The sequence below is a fragment of the Corvus cornix genome, chromosome 13, assembly GCF_000738735.6.
Source record: "Corvus cornix cornix isolate S_Up_H32 chromosome 13, ASM73873v5, whole genome shotgun sequence".
Classification (NCBI taxonomy): domain Eukaryota; kingdom Metazoa; phylum Chordata; class Aves; order Passeriformes; family Corvidae; genus Corvus; species Corvus cornix.
In genome coordinates this window covers 3,276,781-3,287,174 of record NC_046343.1, presented here as the reverse complement: position 1 = coordinate 3,287,174, position 10,394 = coordinate 3,276,781, and the positions used below count along the sequence as shown (strand labels likewise).

The 10,394-nt window shown below is 44.8% G+C and overlaps 1 long non-coding RNA gene across 2 annotated transcripts; it reads right to left on the bottom strand.

Annotated features, from left to right (window-relative positions):
- Window positions 1-206: 206 nt before the first annotated feature.
- LOC109144605 lies at window positions 207-9,568 on the bottom strand. 2 transcript variants are annotated; one of them, XR_002045472.3, is made up of 2 exons: window positions 9,166-9,568; window positions 207-1,217 (listed from the first exon to the last, which is right to left on the bottom strand). It is a non-coding gene; the product is annotated as an uncharacterized LOC109144605 (long non-coding RNA). The 2 variants fall into 2 exon arrangements; XR_002045471.3 differs by lacking the exon at window positions 9,166-9,568 and adding an exon at window positions 5,175-5,281.
- Window positions 9,569-10,394: the final 826 nt, after the last annotated feature.

Genomic DNA, 10,394 nt, shown 5'->3' with positions numbered 1-10,394 from the left:
ACCCAACGCTATTTGTCATCTGAGGAGTCCCAGAAATTTTCTAGACAAAACTGTTTGTCTGAGATTTCACAGTTAACTTTGGAAGGTCTGAGGTGGATAAGCTTCTCAGCTCGCAGAAATTTGACTCCACTATTTGTAATACCAAATTTTTTGAAGTTTCTCAGCCTGTAAGTAGCTTTGAAATGAATCAGGGCTTGCACTGCAGCTCTGTAAGGTGTCTTTTATTCAATTAGAGTAGGTACCATGTTAACATTCTTCAGTGTTGTCATAATTCCTCTTTTTCTGCTTTTTTTTTTCCCCCCAGTGAGAATTAACTTGTCAGCTGCGAAGAAGCTTCGAATTTGTCCATAAATCTTTTTGCTGCAGGCTAAAATTTGACATGCTGTAGGTAAACACTTTTTCTCTGGTAAAAAAACCAACCCCCCCCTCCAATATATTATTATTATTATTTTTTCCCCTTTAGAGCAGAGTCTCTGATGTCTCCAGTTTATGACTTAACCCAATTTTCTCCAAATTACACTGCGCTGGGTTGTTACATTGTCAAGGTAAGTGATCACCACGAGGCCGAGTGCTGCAGGCAGACCTGTGGTGGGAGCATCTGAAATTTAGCGGGGGGTTCATTTCCAGCTCAGATTTCTGCTTCGTGCCTGTGTTGAGCTGTCTCTCCTCACCTCGGTGGAGGTGACACTTCCAGGATCAGCAGCAGATCTTGAAGCCCCTCCTCACGTCTGTGAGCTCTGTTCTTGCTGGATCCACCCTGGAGAAGCTGCCCAACAATTCCAGGCTGGATTTCGAGGACGCCTCGCTGTGCCAGTGCTGCTGATTTGCTGTTGAGGCTGAAAATTTTTGACAAGTGACTCATCCCTGCTCCAGCAAAGTGTCCCATTTGATCCTGCAGTCCTAGAGGGTTTTTAGCAAGCAATTAGGAGGTGGATGTGAAAATAATTTGTACGTTTGTCTGTTTGTTGTTTGTCTCCTGCTCTTCTATAATCATTCACCTCCCTCCCTTCTGCTGGGGCAGCAGGGGCCGGAGCAGTGGGGCTGGGACCCTTCTGGGCTGGAGCTTGGGATCTCTGGGCTGGGATCTCTGTTCTGGTGTACAAAGTGTGCCCTGGGAAGATGGGAGAGGGTTTGTTCCGAGCTGTCGTGCTGCTACTTGTCCTCTCCCCCAACGAAAAGGCTTCTCCAGCAGCAATTACAGCATCGCTGCAAACAGGCTGGAAAGAGACATGATGTAAAAATTCAATTACTTCAAGCATTTCTGGGCTAACACTTGGCTTTATATAAACTCAGAGACAATCCTATAAGGCACTCAGGGCAGATTATAGGTTTGGGCAAAGCTAGAAAATTGCTGCCATTATATTGTTATTATTAACACCTTGTAATTAGCCCTAAGGAATCCTGAAGTTCTCTCTCCTGATTTGCCTTTAATGAAGGAAAATTGCTACCTTTGCAAGTTGGATGGCGCCCGCTCTGATTAGCCTTAAGTATATAGGACTATTATTTTGAAAATGTTTGTTGTCATGTGAATATTAGTGTTGCACGGAAAGCGGGGAGGAGGGGGGGGGCTCTTTTGTTTTTCTGGCTCTGGGGAGTCCCATGGTCACTTTAGGGGTGGTTGTCCCCTCCAAAATGAAGGCTGGAAGCCTTGTCAGGGTATCAAGAGCACGAGGCAATGAATTCAGGAGGCTCCTGTGGCAAGGGCTGCCAGCTGCCCTACCTGCTGATTGCATGGGCTGATGGAGTAATTGTTGCATGGAGATAGTTTTATGATTGCTTTGAGAGGCTGAATGAGATCATGCATGAGTTAGCACACTAAGTGCAATAAAAATGATTTTATTTGCATGTCCCAGAGCCTTTCCTGATTCCTTTACTGCTTTCACAGGCAATGTCTTCCCAGTGAAATCAAGCCAACATTAATAAAACATCCCTTCCATGCATCTCCACTCCTCTCCTCCCACATACTCTACGCTTTCATTACCATCTCTGGGAAAAAACTAACATTAAAGAAAATTCATCTGATCTTATCTGTAATTAATTTGTATTTTGATAATATAGAAGAAGAATTTTTGCATGTAATGACTTACCTGTTCATTATTTCTCTCCTTTGAACTCCTGTGACCGCTTAATAACTCATGCCAAAGCAGAACTGATTATGACATTTTCCCCACCCACCATCCAGGAAGGTTGAAGGTGTTGCCTCTCATACTTAGACAAATTGCTCCAAATAATGACTTTGTGCAAAATTAGTCATACATAATTGAGAAATTCTATAGATGAATAGGAAAGTAACTCGAGATGAAGTTATCATTTTAATGTTTTTTAAGTTAACATGGGATTCGCCGCGCTGGTTCAGGCCAGCAGTCCACCCAGAACATCCAGCTGCCTTTTTTGGGAATGGGATCACAGCCCACTCCTGCTGGCAGCAAGGAAAGCTCCTGGTGGCACCAGGGAGGGTACACAAAGGCCTGGGGGGTCCCCTGGATGGCACCAAGGACCTTGGTGTAACAGCAGGAGCATCCAAGGGATTCTCCCCCTGGCTGGTGTTGGCTCTCAGGCTGCTGTCCCTGCTCTGCCTGTGACAATCTGGCTGTCCCAGCCTGGTGGCACTGATGGACTCCACAGCCAGTGGCCATTTCTCACATAATTGGTATTCATGTAAAATTGCCATGTGGCACAAAGTGTCCACCCACCACATTGAGATACTCTTGGCACCAATCAGAATTCATTATTTGGCTTAAAAATAATCCCTGAGCCCCCTGGACCCATAGAAATGATGGTTTCAAACTCCCTTTTACCATATTTATTTATTATTTTTTTTTTAGAAATTCCTGTCCCTCTTTCTCGTCCCTGGGAGAAATTCAACCTCTTTTGTGCAACTGTCAGATCCAATCAGCAGGTCTGTTATGAAAGATAGATCACGTTTCCTGATAAAAGTATCACAGGCAGCACCAGAGAAATCAAACCTAAGAGAAATAAGAATCAGCTCCCAATTCTCCTATAAGAAGTGCAAACAAAACCTACAATATCCCATCAAAGGGGAGACACAGCTTCCTCTTTCCCCAGGGAAATACCACATTACACCATGAAAGCTCTGCCTTTCTGACTGCCCAGGCCTGAACAGCAAGACAAGTGCTCAGTGATCATAAAATTATCCAGTGCCTCCCTTCAAGAGCTGCAGGAAAAAGGAGGAAAATTAAATCAAAGTCCCAGCAATGTAAATGGGATTATTTATAGCTTTTCTGTGCTAAAGGAGAAGAACTATAAAGTCTAGGAAGAGGTTTGGGTTCCTCACACAGGGGTGAAGCTCAGGGTCTGGGGTTTCTGCTCCAGCCCTTGTAAAGCTGTGGGTCAGTGGAACAGGTCAACATCTGAAGGTGTTCAGGTTTCAGGAGTCCAGCTCTGGCTCTCCCCTTCACCTTCCACTGCTGAATTATCAGAATGTGGCCTGGAGTTTGCCACACTTCAAACCCAAACACGCTCACTCCTTTTTCATTACATTTGTGACTCACTCCGTCCCTCGACTTCATTTATCAAAGGCCAATATATTAAACAAAGCAGATCTTTTAGCCTAATTTACATCTATTTTGTATTATCAGGGTTTCTGCCTCTCTCTCCTCTCCCTTGCTCTGATTGTGGAACATTGCCTGTACCACAGTAGGACCCATCTTTGGTGCATTGAGGCAAAAAACCTGGGAAAGGGCAACACATGAATGAAAAATCATGTTTGAAACCGAAAAAGTTGTGTGTTCAATGTACTTCAAAGTTGACAAGAGTGGTTTGTGGGATTTTAGCCCAAGCTCTACTGGGAACGGAAAGCATCAGAGAGATTTTATTGAACTATCTGTGTTTGTTGCAGTGTAACATTTAAAAGGTGCCTGCTTGCTGCCCACAGCGCCTTTGGTTTTATTTAATTAGAAGGAGATAATGAAGATCAAACTATCATCTCCCCACCTGCCAATCTCTAATCCCAGCAGGGCTGCCCTCAGCAGTTTTTTAAACAAATGCTTCACCATCAGGCTTCCATCAGGTATTATCCTTACACCTCCTCAGGGTGATTTAACAGGTTGCACACAGAGAGTGGAACCAAGGTGCACCATAAATCAAGCCAGGATAAAACAGAGGACATATGAGCTTTTAATTCTTTGCCTCCATAGGATGCTTTTCAACATAGGATGGGGGAAGCCATGAGCAAGGCCAAGTCTGTGGTTAAAACCTTCAGTAAACAAACCAGGCCCTATAATGATGTTCAGATTTCTGGCTGCCTTTTATCAGTAATGGCCCGCATTGCCCATATGCAGCCTGGTGGAGGGAAGAGAAGGGAATGATGCAGGAGATTTGAAGAGAAATTCCCTCAAATGTTCTTCACTGAAGCCCCTTCTCACCATATTTTCCCCTTTTATTCTCCCTGTGGCTGCCAGGAGGGAACGGATTCATTGGGCTGAGTGGGTGGGTGGCCAGGCCCGGAGAGGAATTAGAGATTCATTGCACTGCTGTTCAATTAGGCATGTTCTCTGAGAAAACCAGTGCCTCTGATGCAATTTGTTGTATGAGTTCTGCTTCCCCGAGCAGAAATTCTCCCTTTCCACCATCTGAGCTGAGCAGAAATTTTCCTTTTCCACAATTTGAGCTGACTGTGGGAGAGACAACGCTGTGGCAAAGCAACACTTCCAGGTGTATCAGTGCTGCAGTGGGTGTTCCAGAGCTCTTTCCAACTCCCAGGAACTCATGTTGGGGAGCTTGGAGTCATCCCTAGGATTTGTAAAAGGCTCTTTCTTTACAGCAGCCCCACAGCTCCCTGATGTGCAGCAATTTGGATGTCTGGAAATAACAGAGTCCAGCCATTAATGGTTGTCCCTCTTGCCTACAAACCCACGGAGGATTTTAGCCCTCAGTTTTCACCATCAGGAGCAGCACATGGGGTGAGAGAGCCCAGCAGAGGCACAGGTGGGATTAAATGTTCTGTCAGAAAGGCAGAAAGGCCCTGTCCTGGTGCTGCACAAGAGCGCTGAAGCACGTGGTAAAGTAAATTCCACGACATCAGTGGCATCAGTGACACACCTCTCTCCCTCTAAAATCAAAGGATCATCTGCAGATCTGTCCCAATGAGACCTCTGCAGACTGAAATCCTCTCAGTGCACAGGCAAGCAAGACATCTCAGGTGATTTTCTTACCATTTAGGCACCAACTTGATCCACAAGAGCCTCAGCAGCGGGTGAAGGAATGAAATCCGGATGCAGCTGTTCTTTGGGGTGGGACAGGGAGAAGAGAGCAGAGAAGGCCACACAATTATGTAAATTCTTCTTTCCTCTGTGGCTGGGGAAAGTGCATGAGGCCCAAATGGATGCAATCATGTTAATATTTGGCCCCTTGTCTTCTCTGAAGATGCAACCCTGGAGTGAGTTATTTCTTTGGGATCGTTTCTGGGACTTGAAAGAAGCATGGCATGGATGGTAACTGTTCTTCAGTGTTGGCAGCTATAAAATTTGATTGAAATGATCAAAGCCAAGCCAATAAAAGGCCAGCAAAGACTAACTGGCTGCTTTTAGAAAAAGCTCTAAGACATTTTGTAAATTTAAAAAGGCCGCCTGTAGAACACAAAGAGCCTCTGTGTTCGTTTTCTCTCCCACTTGCTGCTGCAATTTGCTTGTATCCAGTCTCAGGGAGGGACATGCAGCCCCAGTGACAGAACAGTGGTTTCAGTGTGGTGGTTTCAGTGACACAAAAGCAGCTCTGGGTGCTCAGTAGGAGCCCTCAGTGACGGGAGTTCCCTCAGCCCCTTCCAGCTCCGTGACTCAGCTGCACAGATCAAGAAGGAGTGAAAAAAAGAAAGACCAAAAAAAAAAAAAAAAAAAAAAAAAAAAAAAAAAAAAATCCCACAAAAGGCTTCTATAAAAATTTACAACAATTATTTTGCAGTGACTAGAAGCTCCCGGGGGTGCTCTAATTGTCACCCCCTGCTGCAGGGTGTGTAGTGGGGTGACCTTTATACGAGGTGCTGTGATCTCTGCGAGCACAGGGGGAAAGCTGCGAACAAAGAGACTGCTCTGACTTCTGAGGCTTCTCCTTTCTAACTGACAATGACCTCATCTATTTACACGAGGTGAGGAGACACTCTGTGTGCTCTAAGTACGGGTGCTGCTTAGTTCTTTGGCATCACCTTCTTTTTACAGGCTCTGCATCCTTTAATCCTGGCTGGGCTCAGTCCCTGCCTCTCTGCTGGAGGGCACTTGTTCCCTACCCTCCATCCTGCATGGAAAACATCTCTTTGGAGGGACTCCCCTTCATTTCCGTCAGGAATTGGAGGATGGCCACGGTGTCCTGATGAGTATCTGTGCTCCAAGGTTCCTCCCCAATGACAGCTATTAAGGACTGAGCTTTGTACTTCCTCAGAGTACAGCAGTCATTAACAGCACGCATAATGAGCTGCATCCCAAATTAGACTGTGCTCCTAATTGGAGATTTGGAGAAATATGGTCAAAATACCTTGTAAAGTAATTAGCTTTGAATTCTGTATTCCTTGGAGTGGAAGTTCTTCCAGCCATGCCCATCACCATCGCTCCAGACTCCAAGGCATCCATGATGTTTTTGATGCCATTTGAAGAAAACCCAAACTAAGCAGGAAGAGAAAAAGGGCCACTTTTTTTTCTTTATGCAGGCAGGAAGGCAATGCAGAGCATGAGAACTGAGGAAGGGAATCCTGCTGAGCAAATTATTTGTGGTTATTTATTGGGAAAAGTTTTCTTTTCTTATTTGTTTGTTGTCTTTTTTTCCCCCTAAATTATCCAGGACCTTTTTTTCACTATTTTTAAAAACAAATTTGCGCATTGTTTGATGATTAGAAACACATGCTCGCAGCAAATGTCATCCTGGATCAATCAGAAGTCCAGCAGACCCAGGGGGTGGGATTTCAGAAGTGCCTAAGTGAGCTAAAACACAAATCCCAGAGAATTTCTACCGTGCAAAACTCACTCCAAGCCCTTATTAGTCAGAAGTTCACATAAACCCTGAAGAATGTTAGGTTTATAGCTCTCTCAAAAGTTTTATTTGTTTATTTAATCTTGATTATTAAACCTGGCTATTCTCGTTCCTGATACAAATATCTGATACCTTTTGGAATCCTCCAAAGCTTCTGGCCTCAGGAAGACCTCGTGGCAATGAGTTCCCCTGGGCTAAACGTGCATTTGCTTTGTGGATCCTGGTGGGATTTCACTTCTGGGGCCAGATGAATGGGATGGACAAGAAGATGTCAAGGAATCCAAGGAAATGGGTACAGCTGGGCAGTCTGGACTCAGCCAGGCACAGAAAAAGAGGATTAAGGAGATGAATGGCAGAATGTCAATGTCTAAATTCCCTCCAGAGGCATCTTTGTCTCTCCCTTGGCTAGAAAGGGAAGCGAGGAGCAGCTGGGCTCCTGATTTAAGAGTCTAAATTTAGGGAAGAGGATTCAAGTCAAGAATCTTCTTCTACCTTCAGAGGCCCTGAAGAGCCAGAACAGCGTGCTCTGCCTTCAGGTAGAGGAGTGAATAAATAAGAAGTGGCTCTACAAAGCTTTGCAAGCCTGGTGGGATTCCTCAAGAAACAAACCAAGCTTCCCCCCCTGGCTCCTGCTGTTTCTCAAGAGGTTCCCCAGGAAAAACCTCTTCCCCTCATCTTCTGCCACCATCCTGCCATAGCCCAGTGCTCACCTTTAGAGATTTTATTCCTCTTCAAATAACCCTGAACTGCTCCTTTCACTTGCTGAGATTAAAGCTGAACCTGACTGACACGGGGATTAGGAGCAGAGGTTAAACCCATGTCAGACTGAAGACAAAGATGCAAAAGGAACAAATGACTTGACCAAACTTCCTTCTTTCAAGTGTTCCTCAGCAGTAATTAAGCTGAACTGTTCATTTAGCATGAGCTGAGGAGCTCCTGCAGTTCAAATGAGATGTAAAGAAGAGGTTTTCCCCTGCTGGCAACTAAAAAACCTGGAAAATGATTATTCTTTTTCTGACCATTTAACTTTGCTTTGCCTTGCACCAGGCTCTTTTTTTTGTTTTGTTTTGGCACTGGGAGTCTTTGTGATTTAAGCAACTGGCCTCAAGGTAAAAAAACCAATTTATAACAGGGCGAAAGAAAACTTTTGAATATACAAACCCTCTTTCATTCCTCATTTTCCCTAATGTTCCTAAACCAAAGAATTATACATTTTACATTTGAAGTTTCCCCCCTAACCCAACGGCCAGAGAGGAAAAACAAAACCAAAATACATGACTAAGAAAATAAGAGATGCAAAACAATTTAGGCTGAAAACAGAAAGAAATAGAATGTCTGACTTGGGAACAATGGATCAAAGATAAGTAAATAATGCACAGAACTCCCCTAAGCTCCAGCAGCAGTGAAAATAACCTTGAAAATAAATGAAACTGGAATATACAAGGTGAAAGTTTCCTTTAGGCTTGGGGAGGGTTGAATTTTGACTCCAGTTGGCAGGAGAAGAACCTTGCCTAGTGAGGTGTTTTTTGAGGTCAGGGCTCTCAGATTTGGTGTTTGGAGAAAGAAGATCCAGTAAAGGGAAGGATGGGAGACCTCAAGGAATATGGCAATTTTTCCTATGTTTGAAGTCTCTGACTGCTGGTAGGATCCTTTCAAGTCGAGCTGACACCAAAAACATGTTGAGATTTGACCATCATTAGCCCTAGCAAAGGATCCCTTTGGCTGTGTGTTAAAGCTTTGATACCGTATCTGATGGGAAAGAGAGGGGATTTCTCCTGAGCTGCCCCTCACAGCCCTGCACCCCCAGAGAGCTCAGGGCAAAGAAGAAATTGTCCCCCTGGATTCTTCCCTGCCTCATCCCAGCTCAGTCTGAGGGCCCCCATTCCTGTTCCCAGGCAGAGAGGGGCAGCTGCTCCAGGTTGTTGTGTTTGGCTTTGTGTGAGTCAGAGCTACAGCCAAGGGCTAATTTTCTTCACAAGAAAGAACCTTTTACTTTGAGGAGCCACCCCCGGCCCTGCCATCCTGACCAAACAGAACTTCAGCTCTGCAAACGACTTAATGAAGCTCGAAACCATCCCTGCCCTCTACTGATGTGAATTCCCCTCTTCCTTTTCATCTCTCTCCTGTTTTTGCCTGCTGTAAAATCCACATTTTCCAAACGACAGAGAGTTCTGCTCCTGCACCTACCTTCCCACTGGTTCTGTGGAGTGATTCTGTATCCATCCATCCATCCATCTGTTCAGAGTGCTGAAATTATGCTTCATTCTGCTTTAGAGGATTCCTCTGGTTTGCCACAAATATCTGAGCATTTTACACCCTGGCTTTCCACGATACTCTGCAGATCAAGGACTATTTTCTGCCTCTGCAGAATCTCCTGTTGATTTGAAATAGCTGCAGCCAGAGCAATTTATGTGTGCAAGAAGTGCAGAGGGATCACTTTACCTTTTTCTGGAATAAGGTCATTTTTGGGGTGCAACCTCTGAGCAGGTTTCAGCAATGGAAGTGCGGCAGAATCACACCCAGGGAGACCAGGGCAGGCAGAATGCAGTTTAATTCAAACTCTCCTCCTCTTCCTCCTCCAGGGCTCCTATTATTAATCCTGAGGAAACCATCATGGAAATTTTAAGAACTTTAACGGACAAACTTTGGTCTTTTATCTCATTCAGATAAAAATGCCTTCAGCTCTGCCGTGCTTTTAAAACACAAACGCAGCTGATCAGGCCTGAATTGCTCCCAGGAGAAGTCCACAAGGGAAAAAGCAATCCAAACTCTAAACTTAGATGTAATCAATTAAAAAAAAAAAAGAAAAAAGAAAAGAAAATACCAGAAAAGAAAACATCCTGTGGGCTTTGTGCCCAATGTGGAGAATTTTACTCCTGGAAAGGAGCAGTGACAGATGCTGTGCCTTTGCTGCCGGATTCGCCAGACTGGCTCTGCCCATGTCCCCATTTTGTTCCTCAGCTGAAGAACCGAGTGACAAGGAAAGAACATTCCTGGTCCCTCATGTAACCTGTGGTGAGCAGGCACTTTGGAGACAACACCGTAAAGGTATTTTTAGGCTCTTTTATTTAAGTCTGATCACTGAGGAAGCACAATCCCTTCACCACATCTCCTTAGAGAGGCATGGTGTCAGAAGGAAGGTGTGATCACCAGATAATGTATCTGCCTGGGAAATCAAAAAGCTGCACTGACACTGCCCCAGGAAAAAAAGAGAGAGAGAGAGAGATGCAAACCTTGTTCTGGGGACAGGGGGAAATAGAGAATATTTGCAACAGGAGTTTTGTTTCTAGAGAGCTGACTGACTGAGGAAACCACTCCACCAAGTGCTGTTTGAGGTACAGAACGATTTGTAGCTGCCACGTGGGGCAAAACAAGCCTTGTTTACCCCCATGTATCAGCATTGATGACTTCCATCA